Here is a 22,692-nt window from a genome sequence, read left to right on the forward strand (position 1 = left end):
GGGATATTAATTATGATCTGAAAGCTCTGCTATAGCTACCCAAACAGCATTTTGCACAGCAACTGTATTGCCTAGAGTTTACATTAGCTAAACAGTGTGCTGCTAATGTTGATACAAACCTCTCTCTCTGCGCTCAGCTCTCTCTGTGCAGACGTGCAGTGTGTGACAGAGAGGAGCAGTGTTAGTATTAGTGCTTTAGTCACGTCTGTGCTGATGGACAGAGGGGTTGAATTCTAGATAATGACTCCACCTGAGAGAACGGCACACAGGCCCATGCCAAGAGGAAGTAGCAGAGACTGAGAAAGTCAAAAGGATACAAACACCTGTGCCATCCTCTGGCATCCCCAGGTTATGTAACAAATGCACTCACTGCCTGAGATGAGGATGAAGGATGCTGTAAACTTCCTCACAACAAGAAATAGAGCAGAGATTTCGAAAAAAAAACAAAAGATATGAATTATAGTGAGGTGAAATATGTAATATTGAGAAAAATAAGAATAGCTAAATAATATTGAGAACAACATTATACAGGATGAGGTAATACTATATTTTAATTACACTGAGAATAGAATATTATGTCATTTTATTTGCAGTGGATCTTCACTGAAACTGTTGTAGCATAAGCAAGGTGTACTCTCACTACTTTGCTTTTAAAATGGTTTTGTTTTAAGAATAGCAAAATGGAAAGTGGAAGGTCACATTTTAAGTAAAGGTATTGCTTTGCTGCACAAGTTACTACACAATGTTGGCAATTTCACAGAAATTCAATATTGAGTTCAAGACTTCTGTCCTATAAAACATGAACAGTGAAATTGGCATGTCAAATCAGCGAACTATTGTTAACATTAATAATCAAATGTTTTCTAAATCCAGTCGCAGTCTCAGCTGCAGTGAGAGTTAGGTCCCACTACACCAGTTTTGTTTTATTGCAGATGTCTTTAATGTCACAGAAATGGAGTTTTGAGTCTATGATACTCTTTTTCAAGGAACTTTAACTCCCTAAGGACTATGAGTTCAGCACTTACAGGAACAAGCAGCAAGAGCACAAGAGGGGTTCTTTGAAATATGTTTAATCTCTGGCTACTCACTACAGTTGCTATCTTTTAATTGGAATCTGTAATATTTTACCTTATTTTTCTGCTGCTATCAGAAGAGTGTAATGGGTTTGAAAATTCATCTTAATGAGAATGTTACTGATCAGAGAAAGCTTTATAAATAATCAACAGTAATCTCTGCAAAAACTAATATTAACTAATGCAGTTTATCAAAATACATGTGTATTTGTTTTGTTCTTACAAATATAATTGTCTACACCTAATGGGTACTTCAAAAATCAAAATGTCTCAAGAGCCATTGCAAAACAACGTGAAGACCAAATAACAACATAACAAAATAACAAAATGAGAACATAAGGAAGGCAATAAATGAGAAGAGAGCATTTGGCTCCACTTTCTCATTAGGTGGCTGATTATTGATTATTGGGGATGTAGCTCAGAGGTAGAGCACATTGTTGCTAGTGTGAGGTCTATTGGTACTTTATAAAAGGCTGCAGGGATATGGAACAAGCTTCATTGTGATGGTATCGAATCTAAAACTCTTTTAAAAATATTAAAAATTAAACATTAATAGCCTAATTTGTAATTTTCCTTTCTACAAATTTCAAATTAAAGAAATATATCACTTTAGTTTTTTACTTTTTTTCTGTGATGAAGAAAGGTAATGTCTGCTTTCTTTATTCAGTACCTGTAAATAATGTTATTCCATTAGTTTAGGCTCAAATCTGTGATGACTGATCTCAACCTGTGTGTGGGTGACTGCTTTTACTGGTTGATTCAGTTGGGGGGCTCCTTATTTTTTAACGGGGAAGTTGATTGTTAACCTAAACTAAATTCAATTTATACTGCAGCAAATTCATGTTTGATTGGTTTTACTAGAGTAGTAACAGTAAATGCACTCACAAGTTACAGACATGTGTAACATCAAGAAAGAACTGTAGAATCACAGGGAAAAAATGTCTTTCTGGGTATTACTAGAGAATAGTGACATTCTGTAGCCAAAAGAAAAAAGAACTGCTCAACAGTATGTAATTCTTAGTTATGGAAACACACACACCAAAATAATTAAGTGAAATAAAGAGTTTCAATAAAATATTACAAATGTAATGCATTAACATTCAATTTACCGTCTGAACCAGATAGCTAGGTGTTTGTTAAATTAGCTTTAATTCATTTTTTTAAAAGCAATAAACAGAACTTTCTCAAACATACAGATATGCACAATGAGAATTTCATAATGTTTGTATGCTGGTCAGTTATGAAAGAAAGTAGTTGCCATTTTTGGACACTCACAGCTGGATCATGGAATCTTTATCCAATTTGGATCAAAAGTATAGTAATAAACATGTCAAGCTGAACTCCAGCACTTCATGCACACTAGTAAGCAATATAACCACATCCTTCTTAGTGATGAATCAAGGTTTTGTGTTTATCACCCTAATAAAAGTCAACAATTATAATGCAGGTGTGCAGAACAATAAACTAATTGTTGTGTACAACAGCCAAATCAATATGGAGGTCAAAGTTTGATGGTCTGGACTAGAGTGGATAGTCCCTACAGAACTCCAGTTGCAGTGAGTGATGGCAACCAGCCAGCACAGAAAAGTTATTTTAGTCAAGACTTACATGGAACTTCTTACATGGTAGACTTTGGTCAGGGACTTACATGCTGCCATTACTTTCAGCTCCTCAAAACATGAAAAAGTTATGACAATGAAGTGGAGATTCCAAGTACATTCTGCATATCCTCGTGCTGATGTCAATGGCTGTCTTGTAAGATGAGAAAGTGACATGAGCTGCTATGAACATTTGTGGGATGTGCTAAAGTGACATTTGGCTTCAAGGGCTCAGAGATTATTGAAAAGGCACATCTTGTCTGGAACATACAGTATGGAGCAGATTCCTTCAAGGCAGGATCTGCAACCTGACACAACACATGTGTCATAGATACAGTAAATAACTTGTATTGTTTCAAATAATGACCACACCAACTCACTATAGACAACCTGTTGGACCACCTTGTCAATGACAAACCAGCATAATGAATCTGCCCATGTCATGTCCATTTAATAGAATTTCAGTGCACCTAATACAAAAATAATCTGAATTTTCCTCACAACACCTTTGTGAATACATTGCAGTTATAAGAGATAAGTAACTTTTAAAGCTCAGCATATAGTTTATTCTTCAATTCTCCCTATCACTTTGATTAAAAAACAATTGTTATGAACTACATTTTAAAAAAATGCATTCAGTTATTCAAAGGCTTCTTCATGACATGAACTATCCTTTCATCTAGGTATCTATTTGCTGGTGTAAATGAAAATATTTGGAAAGATTTGAGAAAATGTCTGCATATCGTGATTTTCCTTTATTTTACTGGCAAGTCAAATGAGAATGCATTCTCATTTACAGTGGTGACTTGGCAACCAATTTATGCAGCAGGGAATTTAACTGGAGCAATCTGTGCAAAGTGCCTTGCTCAAGGGTACAATTGCAGCATCCCACTTGGGATTTAGAACCATGACCCTAATCACTACTCCACGCTGCTACCATTCAGTCAGCAATACATGAGAGTGATGAGAGAATTGTTAGCACTACAAAATGCACAGAACAAGTCAAATGACATCAATCCTATTATGGGGAAAATACAAGTTTTAAAAGACAACAATGTCTCAAAGCTTTTTTACTGTTTACTTTTAATTTCCACGTGTCTTTCTGCTGTGTCTAAAAGCTTTTTTACTGTTTACTTTTAATTTCCATGTGTCTTTCTGTTGTATTTTTTTACAGTATTACAACTACCCTACCTCAATGATACCATCTCTGTCACGCCCACTACACCTAGAGGGCGCTCTACTTCTTTCCTGTTCCTAGTTCCCTGTGTTTATTCATGTATTTCTGGTAGTGTATTGTTGTGTAGCCTATTTACTTCCTGCTTCTGCTCTGCTCCTGGCTCAGCATTGAGGTTCAGATGTCCTGAAACCCGCCTAGCACCAGGTCACCCCACGTCCTCTACCTGAGGGCATAGGTTTCTATACGGCATTTCCTGAACAGCTGAGCTTGGGCTAACCCCCATCTCACCGCTATGCATAGGGTCTTTTTCCCTCTCCTGCCATTTCAAGGTTCGTCCCTTCTGACATCATTGACTATCTCTTTCATACTCATGCACATTAATTGAGTTTCATAATTTAGTTAATGAATAACAATCTTAAGACTCCGGATTACTTGTTATGATTAAAGGTTCCAGTCAAAAGACATCCTCAGTATTAACTTAGTGTTAATACCTACTAACATAGTGTTAGAGGCATACACAGTATACATGAGAATTTTAAGCAAACTGAAAGTGAGACAATGACTCTTGGCGTTTCTTTATAACATATTTGGTGATGGCGGTATCTTAATAAAAGCAGAGGGAATGAAGAGAAGTGATAATTCACAAATTGGGAGTTGTCCCTTCAGCACTACTATTTTATCCTACAGGCTACCCAGACAGTACAGTAATAACCACGGGGACCCTCCATCTGTCACAGAACATAATGCTATAGCAACTCAATTATAAAATTGCCCAGGAAAAGGGCATCTGCAATGCAAATTAAAAAAGCTAATAGTGCAGTAGAACTGTAATATTTGTTAAGATTTGATCTTAATCACAAAATAATTTTTAATCTTATTTAACAAGAGCTGTGTCCATTATTATACATTTTATTAATTTTCTTGATAATGATGATGATGGAATGGATTTTGTTTCCCAAGCTGCATTCTAAATGTGACTTGCTTTTCAACAGATGAGATATATGTTGGCCTCTTAAGTGCATTTCAGCACAGGCAATGTATAGGCGATTTACAGTACAACATCCCTTTAAAACCTTGAATGCTCACCACTTACTTTACCATAGAGTAAAATTTGTGAGAGATACTGTTTAAACTGTGAAGCTTCTGAAATGCAAGTCAATTAGAATTTTGTATGTTCAAGGTTTGTGAACATTTTCACTGTTTGGCATTGTGTAGCATCTAATAATCAATCGTGTACTCTTCAAAGCAAGTCACCCAGTTGCCTGCATACGTCTATGGGGAATAATTCAAGCAAAGGTTCTGTGCACTACAGAAATATTTTCACTGCATGAAAGAAGTTATAGAGTATAACAGAGCTTACTCACAACCTCAGGATTCATCATTAAGGGAAAGATTACGGGTAGACGAGCACATGTCACATCTGTCAGCCAGAGGCAGGGGTAGCAAAGGGACATGCAGTAGGTTAGCTGTCACAGAGTCCCCTTGCAGGGAAAGTGGAATAGTGATTCAAAGTCCTGTCAGAAATTAAGCTCGCTTTATGGCTGGAGGAAACCTTTTAGAGGCAGGAAGTGTGAGCGACAGATTGTTATTGAAAGCTGTCAGAAATAAGACAGGCATCGTGCTATCTACACTCTTCTAAAAGAGTGCAAGGAGGAAGACTGACAATGCTTGAGAAACAACAGAAAGATACCTCTGGAGGAGTCATCAAGGTTTATAGATGTCTATTTCGAAAGGAAAAAATCCAGATCCAGAAAGTGATATAGATACCATTACTGGCAGGGGACGATGGCTTAGCAGAATGATGTAGAAAGCTCTCACACAGGGGTTATGTGGCTAAAAAGTGCTAGTGTTATAGATATCAGACATAATAACTGAGGTGTGCTGCACACAGAGGAATGAAGCTCATGACATTTTTAACCTGCCAGTATCAAGGTAGGTTGCTCAGTAGATTACTTGCAGGGGCTGTGTGATCAGCAGCATGGTTCACTATCTCCTGAGGTTCCTCTTGCAATGTAACTCTTATACAGGGTTTCAACAATGTTACACTTAAAATCTGGGGAAGCAGCAAGTTGTCATTTAGAGAGAAGCTCTTAAATTGAAATAAAAATGTAAATGTAACAGGCTTCTTATCTATACATGGCCAACTGTTTGTTCCAGACTCCTAAATATTATTATGCTAGATCTCTACTAATAATTTACAGTAATTTCCTGGAAAGGCTGAAGGGGGAATTTGGCCCGGACACTGGGATTACTCCCTACTCTTATCGAAAAATGCCCAGGGATCTTTAATGACCACTGAGATTCAGGACCTCAGTTTAATGTCTCATCCGAAAGACGGTGTCCCGCCACTATACTGGGGTATTAGGACCCACAAAGTTCCCCGCTGGTCCCACTAACACCACTTCCAGCAGCATCCATAGCTTACCAGGAGGACTCCCATCCAGGTACAGACCCTCAACCCTGCTTAGCTTCAGTGGGTACCCACTTGAGAGCTGCAGGGTGATATGGCTGCTGGCCACTAATTTAAAAGTCTAGGACAATATTATTGTTCAATTCAATTTCATTTGAACATTAATTTTATGCAACCTTGTTCTGTAGGCTTATACTCTTACTTAATGTCTGAACTTCAAAGACACTCACCTACAAATTAGCATGAATAAACTGAGATACTAAGGTACAGTACATTGAGTGATGGAAGTACGTGGTTTGCTTACAATGTTAAAACATTAAGCACTGTGATGCCCTCACAAGCTTATTTTGTTGCGTGAGTGCTTAAACAAAATGTTTCATCTTATACTGTAGTTACAAACATGGTTTATCATTCTCACCAGATGTATTTACAATAACTAAGTGTAACTTTCTGAACAATATTAGTGTGTATGGCAGGCTGGTCTTGCTAGAAACTGTAATAGCAAGTGAAAACCACTAGCCATTCTCAGAGCTATCATATTTAAATCGAGACATAGGGTGGTAATTGTAATGTCGGGCAACCGAGGTGGGACTTGTAGTATGATCCAGGAATGTAAAGAACCCACTTTCTCGATGAAAGGCTGCTGAGTCCAGAAGCCAGCAAGCAGCACACAGGGAATGCCCAGAGCTGCATGATACTGGGATCATAGGGAACAGGTGATGTGCACTCTGTGGATGAGTAACAGGCTGCCTGCTGACTGGCGAGCTGAGCATGCATACAGATATGGTGCTGTGGCTAGCTAGAGAGCCAGAGCATAGTGCAAGCAAACACAGTCCAGGGTCATAATTTGAAACAAGTGAGTGTCTTAACTGGGGAAGCACTGTAGAAAACTACAAGGACAAGGGAATTTCTGGATGATAGGCCGAAGTTCAGTCCAAGTTCACAGCCAAGATTGAAGCCGAGATAAACACGGTAAACAAAGATGAGGTAGTAACAAGAAAGCAGGAGCTGGAAACACAACAAGCTGACAAGGCAAAGCAAGCAAAGGAAAACAGTCAGCAGCTATATAACCCTGAGACGTGCAACTAGCATCCCACTGTAGCTAAGCAGGTGTGAGCCTGGCTAGTATGAATCGGAGACCTCCTGGGAAAGCTAAGGTTGCTGCTGGAAGAGGTGTTGGTAAGACCAGTATGGAGCGCTTACCCTGCGGTCTGTGTGGGCCCTATTGTCCCAGTACAGTGATGTAAAAAAAATGTCGCTGTCCTTTGCATGAGACATAAAACCAAGGCCCTGACATGTGGTCATTAAAAATCCCAGGGTGTTTCTTGAAAAGAGTTGGAATGTGGCCAAATTTCCCCCTGCCTTTTTTCAGTCATCACCTCATAATAGTCCCTATCTATGAAGTGGCTTCATTACAGTTTTTCTATCAACTGATAGCTGATGTGTGGTGAGCATAATGATGCTCTTTGAATGCCGTCACATCATTTAAGTGTGTGCTATACATTAGTGGTTTTGGTGGTGGAGACGGGTCCCCATTACCTGTTAAGTGCTTTGAGTGAGTGGAGTGTCCAGAAAAGTACTATATAAGAATAAGGTTTATTTATTATTAAAGTGTTTGGTAACAAACACAGAGACAAAGATTGAAGGGCTCAGTGTCGAACCTCAATGAGAGAGCCCCAAGGTCTGTCAGGTCCACGTATTTATAGTGAAGAACACTCCGAAAGGGCGTGGTCATAAACCGACTCCGGGTGCTCTGGAATATACAGTATGTTTAGGAATATACAGTAAAAGATCTCACAGTGTAAGCCGGTAGTATAGATATTTGATTGTCTAGGTAGCTTAGGTCTGAGTATTTTTGTTAACCCTGCAACAAGCATCTTACACTACGCAGAGTTGCTTTTTTGGGCTTTTATTTGCAGATTTCTGGAGCCACCTTGTTTATCATCTCAGCATGCATCTATTCCACCATCTCATCTCAGTCTCTCTTGACAGCCTTATGGTTCCACTGGTGGAAGAACATCCTTCATATATTAAGGAAACTAACCATGTTCTCCAACCTTTTACCGTTTCAATTTTAAGGGCCCAGAATGTTTATTTTTACCACATCCTTATACACCATCATTCCCCACAATGATGGTTTTACAGACATCAAGCACACACTGGACAAATGCACAGTGCTTGATCCACCTACCCACATTCTTGTATGTCTTTCAGAGTTGGTACTCACACTGAATGCTTTCTCATTCAATAACCTTTTTTATCAGCAAGTCAGTGGAGTTGCATGGGAACCAGGATGGGGCCCAGCTATGCTAATTTTCTGCTGGATAGAAGAATGCTTCTTTGCTTCCTATACAAGCTTTGTTCCTGACCTTTACAGATGATACATCGATGACTGTGTTGGTGCCGCCACATGCTTTAATGACTAGCTTGAGCATTTCCTGGATCATGTCACCATCTTCCACCCATCAATCAAGTATACAGTTAACATATCTTCCACTATTCTTCTGTTTCTGGACATATAGTAGACCTATCCATTAACCATCCATGACTCTCTACTTCTGTCTATTACAAATCCACAGATTCACATACTGTAGCTATCTCTTGTATAGTTCCTTCCTCCCCACACATACTAAAAAATCTCCCCTTTTCAAAGTTCCTTAGGCTCCAAATATTTTGCAGTGATGACATGGACTTCCATAATTAAGTCCTCAAAATGCACTCTTCATTAACAGAGCATATTCTACCCATGTTATTGACAAGGCCCTCTCCCGAGCCAAAGAGAGCCCTCGGATCATCAACCCAATTAGGAACTCCCAGACAAACTTAAAGGCTCCACAGCTGAAATGTGAAAAAAGGTGTTTTTTCTTTTCCTTTCAGCCTGGAATAAACCTTTACCTGTTCCTTTGCAGCCTATGCATCCTGACACAGCCACCTACTTGAACAAGGAGGAAATCTGTCACATTCCTTCTAAATGTTTTCTAAAAGATAGAGGTTTGTATGGACTGTTTCTAAAATCTGCAGTGTCAATGAACAGAATAACCAGAAAGGCACAAACAAGAGCGCACAAGTGGAAATTATGGGGAAGTTCATTGCTAATGGTAAACAGGAGATAACAGGGGTTGTGGGAGTATGAAACAAGCTCCTCAGCCATGCTCTCAAAGTTAAGATCCTAGTTTATTTAAAAAACAGCTGGATTAAATTCTAGGATGAACCAACTACTGAAAAAAAACAAATGAGCTTAATGACCTGTTATTATTTATTCCACTCATGTGACGATGACAGCCAAATGGCATATACTTTCTAGGAGTCATTCGTTTTTTATTAATTTTAATGGGTCTGTCCTTGTCTTTAAAACACTTTCCACATTTCCTAGATCTAAGACGTTGGTCTCCCGTTGGGGAAGATTGAACTGTCATCTTTGTAATCATTTACAGTACCACTATTCATAAGCTCTTCTGCTTAACTCTTGTAAGCATTGAAGTATTCAACTCAATTAACTACAGATCTCACATTTGCAACATTCAATAAAATAATTCCTTTAACTCAAGAGACCCTGGATCATTAAATTCAATGTAACCCTAAATGCCCAGTTGTCAGTATTTACAACTATCACACTTCACCAAGTTCCAAATCTTCAGTACCCACTAATTTGTCCTAACACTAATTCTTCTGGCTGATCTGGTTTGGTCAGGAACACTGCTCTGTAATTAGAACTTGTGTCCCTTCCATAACAGCAGTCAGTCTGTGGTTATCTCTTAGACTGCCTATCTATCTGCTGATGTTAAAACACAGGGAGCTTTCAGGATAAACTACAACTTGTGTCAATTACACTCCTCTCTCTCACTTAAGAGAGGAAAGTACACTACTATGCTGTAAAGCAAAGCCCAACTCCATTAAGTCCCAGTGCCACCTGTCAACCCAGGTTATAGCTGGCTCAATCTGTTCTCTGTTCCTCTGCAGCGTACTTTCACCCACATTATGCCTTACAAACAATTTATCCAATGGCACCTGCCCACCACTTGTGACACTCCTTTGTACAGACCAAAACTGTAGTTTCTGAACTATCCCTAACTCACAGAGTCTCACAGTCCCGTCAACCAGCTCAATCTGTCACTAATGAGAACATTCAACATCACATTTACCTTCTCCTTACATTGCCTAAGGAGAATCTAGACATAGCTTAAGTCTCTTTTCCTATTAGCTGTTCATATAAAAATATAAGCAGAGCCTACTCCCTGAATGTAACAGGTCCTTTCCCTCACATAGAATTTCATTCTCTCGAGCACTCTGACAAGTATCATAACCATCATCATTTCTTAACTGCTTACTCTTGGTGAAAGTTGCAGTGGCAACAGGCTCAGCAGAGTAAACCAGCCTTTGATTTTCCCTGGCAACAGTATCCAGTGTGTCCTGAGGGACTCCCAGGTGTTCCCAGGCCAGCCAAGAAATCCCTTCAGCATGTCTTCAGTCTGCCCAGTGTCGCTTCCAAGTGGGTTGTGCCTGGCACACCTCCAGCAGAAGGCGCCCGGGGTGTATCCCAACCAGATACACAAAATACCTCACCTGGCTAGTCTTGATCCTGAGGAGCAGCAACTTTACTCCAAGGTCCACTCAGACTGCTGAACTCCTCACCCTGTCACAGAGGGTAAGCCTTGCAAACCTATGGAGAAACCTTGTTTCTGCTCCTTGAACATCCAATCTCATTCTTTCAGTCACTACCCAAAGACAATGACTATAAGTGAGTACATAAATTGGCCAGAAAAACAAGAGCTTCAGCTGAAAACTCATCTCCTGCTTCACTACCACAGTTCAGTTCACCATCCACAGTACTGCAGCTTCTGTACCAATCCACTGTTTAGCCTCATGATCCGCACTACACGTACCAGTGCACAAAACACTAAGTTAATTAAACTACTCCACCTGGGGCAGTTGTTCCCCTCCCACATAGATAGAAATAGTCACACTTCTCTTCCTGGGAGGTTCTCTTTCCTGGGAGAGAACCATAACCTCAGATTTGAAGGTTCTGACTCTCACCCCAGCTGCGTCACATTCAGTGGTGAACCTCTCCAGTGTGCGCCAGAGATCACAGTCGGATGAGTTGAAGACAACAATATAATCTTCAAACAACAGAGATGCAGCACTCAGGCCCCAAAACCAGATACACTCCAAACCTCGGCTCCACTTTGTTATCTTGTTTGTTAAGATCAGAAATTGGAAAGGAGACAAGATGCACTCTTCGTGGAGTGCAATGCCTACCTTGAATGGGCTTGACTTAACACAGAGAATATAGACTCAACTCTCGCTCTGTAAATACAGGGACTAGATGGCATGCACCAGCAGCTTCAGCACCCTATGCTCCTACTTCATCTCTCACAAAACACCCTGGGGTACACGGTCCACAAAACACATGTACTGCACATAATGGTGGCAAGCTCCCATGGCTCTTCAAATATCTATGCAATGACAGAGTTGACCAGGAGAGTATTTGTAACGTTCCTCCTGTACTCAAAGCTCAGCTACCAGGCAGAGTCTCCTTTCCAGCACCCTGGCATAGGCTTTCCCTCTTTCAAGACTGATGAGTGTGATCCCTCTCTATTTCCCAATGGGTGTATCTGGAAGACACCCTCTGGTCCCCCTTTTTAAAAATGGGGACTACCACCTCAGTCTGCCAATCCAGAAGTACTGTCTCCTGATGGGAACACTCTATTTTAATATCAAAAATCCTTCTTAATTTGAGAGGCTATTTGTTTGCTACTCCGGTCTTAAACTATACATGGTTTACATCTCAGTAAGGTATCCATGTTTATAGATATGAAAAATCTTTGAAATGTTACTTTCAATTTGTGTGAGCTGTGAATATAGCTTTAAAATTGTCGATAACACCCCACCACCATAAGCCTCTAAAAATATATGTAGTGTTTAAAATTATACATTTTGGCATTTTTACCAAAAGGTTTGAACTCACAGTTCCATCTTCACCAGCACTCCCTCCTTTTCAAACAAGTAAAAGGAATGAACAGCAGGTACAGTCCATAAATCAAAACAGAAAGGGAGCAAAAATAACTAGTGTGCTCAATTTGTACTGATGTAAAGTATGATAAAAACATATTTTAGAATACCTCTGAGCACCCACTAATAATTATTGTCTAACTTACAGTACTTACCAATGTTATATTTATCAATTTATCTTACCTAATTGTATGTATACTGTATTAACTAATGAGGGCTGAAGACCCCAAATTATATATGTAAATATATATTATGCAGTGGTCTAATATGATTTTTCAACAATATCAACTGCAAAGAACCCTCAGATCCCCAAACCAGATACACACCAAACCTCGGCTCCACCTTGATAGCTTGCTCATTAAGATCAGAAGAAAAGGATTTAATATGATGTTTCCCAGGGTCTTTCAGTATAAAAACTAACACACCACTTTATTTTAATAATGAGTCAGAAAACATCTGTCCAATTGCTTATCCTAGTGGTATTTTTAATAGGATATCTCTTCTGGTTTGGGAGGCTGCACTGATAAGCCTGGGTTATGAGATTGGCAGTGTAGCATTATGTACTGTAGATATTTTGGAAAATACCATTATTATACAATGACCTCATATGTTTAGAGTAGCAGTTTAGAGTAGTTGTTTGTTGTTTTGCACCAGAATTCCTATTTAAATCAACAAATAAGGACATTTTTTAATTTATTTTTTTTTATCTGGAAGGTTGTACAAATAATGCTTCACAAATTGAATTCAACTTCCTCTCTAGTGAAATCACACAGTGGGTATGATTAGCTCTGCTGGAGCCAGCTGTTCTCATCGCAATCTCTCTCCCAGTTCATTGAGCTCTGATTTAAAAGTTGCTTAAGAGTGATGATCGATACCAAAGACACTTACAAACATGTAGTTGGACTCTTAACTCTCATGGGTTGATTGCACTTACTGAAAAAAACTGTTTACTTAGTTCTAAAGGCAAACTGAAAGGGAGTTACTTTAGTGAACAGACAGAGTACTGTGCAGGAACAAGAGAGATTGCAGAGACCCAGCTCACAGAGACTAAACCTGTAAAGTCTGTGACAGACATGCCATTTTCAAGCTGTTCTCAAAATTAAATATATAAGGAAAATCTAATAATGGAAGTATAAATCTTTTGGTAAATAAAATATCATAATATACAAAAGCCCAGTAACTCAATATTGCTGTGTTAATTTTTTATTTATCTGTGTTGATTCTTTTAGTCACCATATACCATAGGATGTTCAGAAAACTCTTTCAATGCACAGATTTTTTTCATTTCCAAAAATGTCTTCAGATCTTGGGATGTGAACTGACTTTCCATTTGCAGTAAAAAATAGTGTTGGCAAGTAGTGTGATAGTATTTTCTGATGATTACAGTATATAGCAATCGGAAACATTCATAATTTGTTGAGAGGAGTGTGGATTATTTCTTGAAGGACTGGGGCTGTTGTGTACAGCTTCTTCTAGGGTTGGCTCCTGTCCTTCCTGGGATCCCTTCCCCAAATCTAATACCAAGGACTCATTGTCTTGCTGTGGACATGTCTTCACATGTGGCAGCAGTAAATTGGCCATGTGACTTTATTGCCATGCTCTATAATGAAGCAGATTTATTGTTGCCTCCAAAGAGCAAGCCAGGTGCGTATCAATAACATTTTAAAGAGTTAGGTGACACAATGGGGTGAATACAGATTGAATCTGCGACCTTCAGTTTGTGTAAGACAAGGTCCTCTGTGTTTTCATGTGTTTGAAAGGACTAAAGTTCTTCATCTTCCCTTTGGTTTAAGAGAAGTTGCATTGTCAATAATAAATGAGAAGACACATGGTGTTTGGAAAGATGTGCAGTATATGCATATGAAAATAGACAGTGCATGTCTTTATGGGGAAGCTTTGAATTATTACACACCACCATCATAGGTCAAAGCAAAACATTACACATTCAGGTGCATTCTAATATCACTGTCCTTTACATATCTTTTCAGTACCTGACTGAAAACAACAAGACACAGAAGGGGAAAAAAGTAACATCTTACTCCTGATTAAGACCCATTTTATAGATTAATGCACAGCTGGAGATTTCATAATAATTGGAACAAAAACACATTGTTACAAATCACTAGCTGAATATGTTAGCATTCTGAAAGGAACGCCAAAAGATTTTCATCTTAACAACTTTAATGTCACTAAAAGTAACCTGGAATGATTGTGTTTTGTAAGTGCATATTGAAGGCCATCTTGCAAATAGCCTGTAATTGCATGTAAGTCTGTATTGTCTGATCAATTCTCATTTTAAAATTGCTCTCTCGTGGGAAGGGTAACAAGTTCACCATTGTTCTAAATACAGTATTAAAATACCTATTTCTGCCTCCATTACTCTTCTCATCAAATCCTTAAAGTATCTCCTGCTTCTTCACACTCTGTCTTTGCCAGCTGAATGCTGCAGCAGTCTCAAAGGATGCAATTACATAAACAAAGGTCAGAAAACATTCTCACACATAAACTAGTCATTTAAAGAGGAGGTGCTGTATTTTAGTAGGATGCAACAGTTCGCTTTAGGCATTTACACAAAAGCATTGATTAAAACCGCAGGTATTAATTATATTTTCATTATTTCTGGAACTTTCTAGCTGATTGAGCTCTGCTATTAATGCTTTTCCACTCCTCTCATACTACATCAGTTTTAGTCTCTGTCTTTTTATCCTTTACCAAAAAAAAGAAGGTTGTGAAAAAAAAGTTGGTTTCTTTTCTCTTTTAAATCGTAATCATGTGAACTCAAAATATATCAAATATTATGTTGGCAAAATGTGTAAAATGCACCAGTGATCTCTAGAAATCACTCAAAGGATTCTATTTGTTTCTAAGTAGATTTTTTATACAATTCCTTCATTTAATTTATAATGAAGGTTTACACTAGATTGCCAGATTGCTTCAAATTATATAACTTTCTAGTTATACAATTTTATGACTGAACAGATTTCCAGTTTTATTTACGCACCATCTATTTTCTATTTACATTTTTACAATATTACTTCAATGTCCATAATAACCGATATTTCATTGTGGAATGATTTTGTGTTTCTGTGGGAAATAGGAAACAATCATAGTTACAGGAGAGTCTCCAAAGATATTTTTTTTATGTCTGGTATTTTTATGTCAGTAAGGACTAATATCAAAATAGAAAGGAAACCAGAAGAGGCAATATAAGTATTTCCAGTGGTCATGAGAACCATCATTACAGAAATCCCAGAGTTACTAGACCTTGAGAAATCGGACTTTGAGGAAATCTGTTGAACTGGGGTAATATATTCTTGTCTTAGGACACATTCATTATAGTACCCACAGTGCCACAATATCCAAATGCTTTCAAGAATGGTTTTGATCCTAAGCATTTGGAGTTATGCAGGCTCTGCAGTTAAGCAACTTTCCACATTATAAAAATGTCTGCAAATTATTTCTTGCTCTTTAAGTGTGATTAAGTGTGATTACTAGTGAATATATATCTAGTATATCTAGTATATCACTCAATGTTCTGGACAGGGTGAAATAAGTAGTCAGCAAATACGCATCAGCAATTGTTTACTTATGATAACCTATGGTCACTGTAGATCCCTAGAAATCTAGTTATATTAAGCCTCAATAAAAGAAAAACCTACTCAAACCTGTACCCGATGACAAAAAGAAGAAATATCTCTAAAACAGTAGCATTTAGCAGTTCAGTTCTTACCTACAACAACAATATAAATGAAATCGAAGTATGGCCAAACGTAACTGAGCTAAAACACTCAACTTATTACAACTACAACTAATTAGCATTATAATTACAACTAATTAGCTGCAGTCTTATCCTGACTGATGCCATGCATTAAAAGAAAATGTAAAAATTGATCACCCTTCTGATACTGGAAAATATGGTCTTCCTGCTCTTCAAAAGTGGACTGTGAAATCCTACAATGGCTTACACTCCCAGAAACTCATCAGGGAGCAAAGTGTGCTCCTTCCTCTGCAGTTCCAGGGGGTTCTGGCCCCTGCTGAAGAGTGGAACAGATGGGCGACGGAATGTCCAAGCTGCAGCCTTCTGCTTTTCCTTTTCCTACATATGGTTCACCCTCCGGCCATTGCCTCCAAGACCTAGGTTTCCCACAACCGCAAACATCACTTGGGTTACAGCAAGCAAAGGGCCATTTGTAGCAGTGAGTGAAAATAGGCACTGTTCCAGAAAGAGTAAAATGCATCCTGATTATTGAACACGATAAAGTGATGATTTCTCTGTTGGGATTTGGAATGTGGGTGCTCACAGCACTTTTTTATGAGAAATTATATTCCAACCATCTCTGGGGTGCGGGGGAGCCAGAGCCTATCCTGGCAAGCAACAGGTGTGTCACGCCCTCTGCAGCTAGAGGGCACTCCTTCTATGTGCTGTCTCTCATTTTCAGTACTTTGCTGTTCTTCTGGTGTTTCTCTCTCTGGGGCTATATATTTCCGGGTCTTTCAGTCTGCCTTTGCTCAGCATTGACGGTCGGATGTCCCGAGACCCGCCTAGCACCAGGTCGCCCCACGTCCACTACCTGAGCGCATACAGTAGGTTTGTATACGGTATTCCCTGAACAGCTGAGCCAGGGCTAAACCCCGTCTTGCCGCTATGCATAGGGTCTTTTCGCTCTCATGCCATTCTACGGTTCGTCCCTTCCGACGTCTGTGACAAGGTGCAAGGCAGGGAAACATCCTGGGTAAGACAGCAATCCATCACAGAGTGCACACAAGCACAGACATGCACACACTCACACCAGGGCCAGTTTTCCCAAACATCCATTAACCTATCAGTATGTCCTTGGACTGTGGAAGGAAACTGGAGCATCTGGAGGAATGAACATGTAAACTCCATACGGATAGCACCCCAGATCCAGAATTAAACCCAGCCCCCTGTGGACCTTGCATTTCACACTTTAATTGAACATAAGAACTTCAGAATATAAGGTCAGTTACAGGTTAGAGGAGGTATTGCTCAGCTGGCCAGCAGTTCAATGATACAAGTTCCATTAAACCTCTTTCTGATCTCACCTAGTCACTCTGGATGCACAAAACATTTTCTTTCCATTTCCAAATAACAGCATTATTTTTTATCTTTTTGTCCATACATTCAGAATCTTTGTGTAAAAAAGTACCTCACATTGTCAGTCCTGTTATTAGTCATATTGAATTTTAATTTACATTTCCTGTTTTTCTAAACCAGCTAACTTTAGACTTTGGTGACTTTGTTAATCCATTAAATAAGTACAACTTGATTAATCTGCTTTATTTAAAATGTCCATGTAATGCATTGATATAGCTTTGATGCAGTACCATTTTTTTTAATCCAATGTGGATACACACAATCTGTATTATTAGTTATGTGAAGGACATAGCTCTTTTGTTTAAAACTCTCACAGTCATCCCTACACATACAAAGGGGAGACCAAATATTGCAAAAAATGTCAGATACACCACAGAGTATATCAGTCAAGTTAGGAGTATAAATAACCTGTCTATTTTGATCGCACTGACTGATAGATATCTGTCTGTGGAGAAAAGGGTAGGGTACAAGCTTAGTCTGCACTACATCACAGCTGACATTTTAATCTGCCAACCATCAGCTTCTCCACTTTTTCAGAAAATCAGGTATTTCTAGGACCAATTATTTGTTTTCCTTTACATTGTTGATACACTCTAATTTTCTTTAAAAATGAAGTTGACCTTAAGATGGTTTGTATAAATCCACCCTTTTTTCTATTTTCCATATGGATTTCTGAATTTAATGCATCCTCGTAATCTGAATAAAGTAAGGTATGAAGTGTCATCTCAGTCTAGCAGCACTCCATAATGTCACTGACAAGCAATCCTGACAGTTTAGTGTGCTGCTACTCTTCCTTAGCCACTGGCCTGCATGTATTTTTGTGATGAGAGAATTTAAAAACCTATTGTACTCTCAAAAGAAAAAATATCTAATAAATCCATCTATCTATTTTCTAACCACTTTACCCAAGACAAAGTCATGGTTACCTGAGCTACCTGTTAGCTGGAAATGGCTCCAATTATTTATCAGATCAGACTTTCCCTTTTCAAAATTTATCTTTCCCCTTAGGTAGAAATTTAGATTTCACTGTGCAATTGCAGTTTTCCTATTTTGCCTAAGAATTGTAGCAGTGCCATGTCAACTGTCATCTCAGAGAGGAAAATGCCAAAAAAAGCTGAGATGGGAGTGCAATGTAATTTACTTAAAACCTAAGAAGCAAAAGGTTTGTGGAGACTTTATGCACATCATATTTGTCACAGGTTTAACATCCACCAACATTTTAAGAGATCAAAAGGAGACATAAAAGACATAAACACTTAGTCTTTATGACCTTTGAATGCTGTTTTAATATTTTAGCAGACGGATCATCTGAATTGTAACAAGGATTCAATGTTCACATTTTTAGAGCCATATTAGAGAATATTTTAAACCTGAATGTAATCAACATTAGTTATTTCTATAATATAGCTCTGTCTAACCTTATTGTTAAAAATAAAAATAGTCATATTCTTATTAAGGACAGTTTACCTACTGTAAGACAAGAACTCATTTTTAATTGAAATGGGGTAACAACACATTTATGGAACTACTTATTTTTAAGATACAGTTGAATGTGACCCTGCAAAAAGGGAACTTCGCTCTGACTTCTTCTAGATGAGCATCCTAAGTAGTAACCTTTACAGTATAACACAATAGATGTTTTTATGTCAATTATTCATAAGCTGACAGTGCACCAATGTCAAATGAATACAAGGGCACAATGTCCTTTTATTTAAAGAAACTACTTAAACTGCCGCACTTCCCTATGTGAAAAGGTCTAAAAAAAACTGTATTGTACTTAGAGAATGTAACAAAGTACAGGTCCAGTGGGTTCCGGGCCAGTTCAAGGTTGGTTGATATCTCCCAAATTTAACTGTGGCATTCCCTGAGCATGACCAGACCACCCAGGGATCTGTGTGGACTGAAATTAATGTTTAATTGGACATCCTAGATGCAATTGAGAAATACAATTCAGCAACAGTAGTTTGAAATTCAAACAGTATTAACAAATCATGAAAGTAAAATATTTATTAATAATATATTTTAGTTCAATCTGCAATTGGCTCGTAAAAAGAAAAATACAAATAAAGCAGATAATTCAGCACAAATAAAAGCTAGATTCTATCATGAAGAATCAAATCTTCATGATTCATTACCTGCCCACTTTATTAAAAAATAAAAAATAGATGTTTTAGGTATAAGTAAATATTACAAATATGTTCAATGCACAGATGCATTATATTTAATTACTAGCCTTCTTAGTATGGTGAGGTTATAAAATGTGTCTGGTTTCCTTTCTACACCACTCTACTAAAACAAGTCAAACTAATGCCATGCCAACACGATCTCTGATACAGTGCCCTTGTCAATACGTCTGTTACAAATAAAGTTGCAGAGCAGAACCAGGAACTAATTTCATTACAGACTGCAATTAGGGACTGATTAAGTGTTGTCCTTATTGTGCTCTACATTGGGCACACTGATCCCAGAGGTTAATAACCAGCTGCAATCAATTATACTCCATCCCTGATACTAATCATTTGCTTATTTTAGATTAGAAAATACGAAAATAAGTTTGAGAGGTCTTCTTCTCTGCTTAAAATCTTCAGCATTAATTAATGTGATCTTAATGTGCACTCCAATAAGTTTGCCAAATACACTTTGCTTATTGAAACACTATGTGAGTTTCTATTAATTAATAGAGTTCTTCAATACTGGAAAAAGAACAAGAATCTGTAAAAAAAAGGTTGTTTGTTGCCACGTTGGATTAAAAGATACAGGAGCCTGCTTTAAGGATTCAAGGAGAAACTGAGTTTCAAATGAAAAAAAAACAGAATATCTCAGAATGCTCAAAATATCAAAATGTACTTATATTGAACTATTCTGTAAAATGTTAAAATTTTGTTTTAATAAGCTTTTATAATTGATTTTATTTTTTTAAAATGAATCAAGGTGGTCAGAGTACATTTTACATCTCTATGTTTAAAATGCAGCTGTTACCCTTACCAGAAATAAGCAGTTTTCTGATAATGGATAGTTGTTAAAATATAGTATTTAATGAAGTAGTCAGTATTTAAGTGAAATCATATTAGTAAATTAGTCAGCCAGGTTAAAAATGACATTTGTTCCATCCATTTTCTAACTACTTTATCCAATATAGGGTCATGGGGGAGCCGGAGCCTCTCCCGGCGAACAACAGGTGCAAGGCAGGATACACCCTGGATGGGACACCAGTCCATCACAGGGCAGACAAACACAACATGCACACACTCACACCAGAGCCAGTTTTCCCTGGTATATTTTTGGACGGTGGCGGGAAACTTGGGCACATGGAGGAAACCCATGAGAACATGGGAAAACTTACAAACTCCATACAGATAGCCTAGAAAGTGAAGCCATCAGCACAGTACTGCTCCCACTTTCTCCATATACTGTATTCTAATAAATTATATTTCCCATTGAACTCCATCCACAAGTATATTTCACTATTTTAAATGTTATTTTCATCAAGAGTAGGCAACGTTTATTCCGTGCTATCACTGGACTTCTAATAAATGAATAACTGAATCAACCCCGAATAACATAATTGACATAAGATCACAACGATAGCTGAGAATTAGCTAAAATAAAGCTTCCCACTTGAATGGAAGTACCAAGGTAGACTACCCTTGGCCTAGATGAATGGCTACTACATTTTTTCAGAAGCATTTAAAAAATCCAGACCGAAGCTGTTTCTTGATGGTATGTAAGTAATAAAAAAGGCAAAGAGAATGTTAAAATATACAGTATAGTTAAGAGTGCAGAATTTAAATCAAGGCTGTGGTCAAATGGTGCTATATACCAGGATCATCTCATTCGTAGTATTATGCACAATTTTGTTTGCCATGTAACAGAAATATATTGCCTCTCTAGGATCAGTCCACAGAAGAGCAACCATATACATTCTCTCTTGGCTTATAGAAACATCCTACACCAATAGAGTGAAAGCCCAGACCAGACAATTCTGCATCCATCAGTGTACCAGCTGAAAATATAACTATATCAACTATATCAATATATGTTTGGTGCAATACTCCCCTATCCCAAACTATTTGCGTAATCAGCCTTCACATTGCTGAAAGATGGGGCTCCGACTGGCACCAACAGTGAGTGTGATTATTACAATTAAAAGAAGTAATAAATAGAATTTATCCTTTAAATAGCAAGTTCCCAATATCAATTAGGAAAACTGAAAAATAAGGAGACCATCTGTCTCATTTACGCACTAACTGAACATCCCTGGCCACTAAGAATGGACTTCCTGCTAGTCCAAATATGGGCAGCAGATGGAGAGTTGCCTTTTTGCTTGCGCCATAAAGGTGGGTTGCGTGTGATATGACTCATCATTTGAACACCCACATACACTGTTTTTACGTGACCAAGAAATACAGTACATGTGAGAAAGAAAAGACTGACATCTAGATAGCTCAGTTAATCCCTAAAATCATGTTAAATCTTTTGTGGGCATGCACTCATGCATTTGCATTTAATCTCACTTTCAGGTTGATAATTATTGTGCTTAAAATAGATTACACAAGTGTTTATATGCAGGTTATGTGTCTGAAGATATGGTCATGCAGAGCATCCCCACCTAGCGTAAGTCACTCATGATTGGCTGCATGTGCAGTAGTCGAAGGCCACATGCAAGATGGACCAGAATAATGGCTGCCCTGTGAATACCTTGTTCTGATTTATATGCATTTTGCTCAATGCTTCTCACCAGCTTTGCTACCAGGGAAAACAGGCCTTGGAAGCCGATGATACTGAATATTCTCCTCGCCTTGTTTTCACTCAGAGTTCACACTCTTCCAGTGCTCATGAGACTGATGCTGCTGCAGCTCATACACAAGGGGAAAACAGGACTCCCTGATCTACCCCCTCCCCCTTCCCCATCTCTTAAAAAACAGCTCAGCAGTAGGCATTAAATAAATGCATGAGGGAAAAAAAAGGATTTTTCACACATTACCTTCCACAGCAGGATGATACAGCAGTGTGTCTAGCAATCGGATCAGCAGCAACAGCTTACAGAAACAGGCAGGCTAACAGTGTCACATGACCAATTCCACCTGCTGCCTTACAATGGTCATATGATTTTCTTTGGGATTCTGGGAGATGTAGTTTCCAAAGGCTCGCTCAAGTCAAGGGAAGATCATTTTTTCTTCTTCATCAGCTAAAACAAGGACAAAAACTGCAGCTTTCTGACATCCAATGTAATGTTACAAATGTCTTTATTTCATACACTACATGATTTCATCTGTACTGATAGCAGACGTGCAGTAATAAAGTTATCT

At 38.3% G+C, this 22,692-nt stretch overlaps 1 protein-coding gene across 3 annotated transcripts in view; it reads right to left on the minus strand.

Moving 5' to 3' along the window:
* Positions 1–22,453, minus strand: part of tsnare1 (T-SNARE Domain Containing 1) — a 221,091-nt gene extending 198,638 nt beyond the window's left edge. For all 3 annotated transcript variants that reach the window (XM_069194987.1, XM_015357115.2, XM_015357114.2), the window contains exon 1: positions 22,368–22,453. The gene's annotated coding sequence lies outside the window, so the exon portion shown is untranslated. The remainder of the gene's footprint in view (positions 1–22,367) is intronic.
* Between the last annotated feature and the right edge of the window lie 239 nt (positions 22,454–22,692).

This window comes from Lepisosteus oculatus, chromosome 10 (assembly GCF_040954835.1).
Source record: "Lepisosteus oculatus isolate fLepOcu1 chromosome 10, fLepOcu1.hap2, whole genome shotgun sequence".
NCBI classification, from domain to species: Eukaryota; Metazoa; Chordata; class Actinopteri; order Semionotiformes; family Lepisosteidae; genus Lepisosteus; species Lepisosteus oculatus.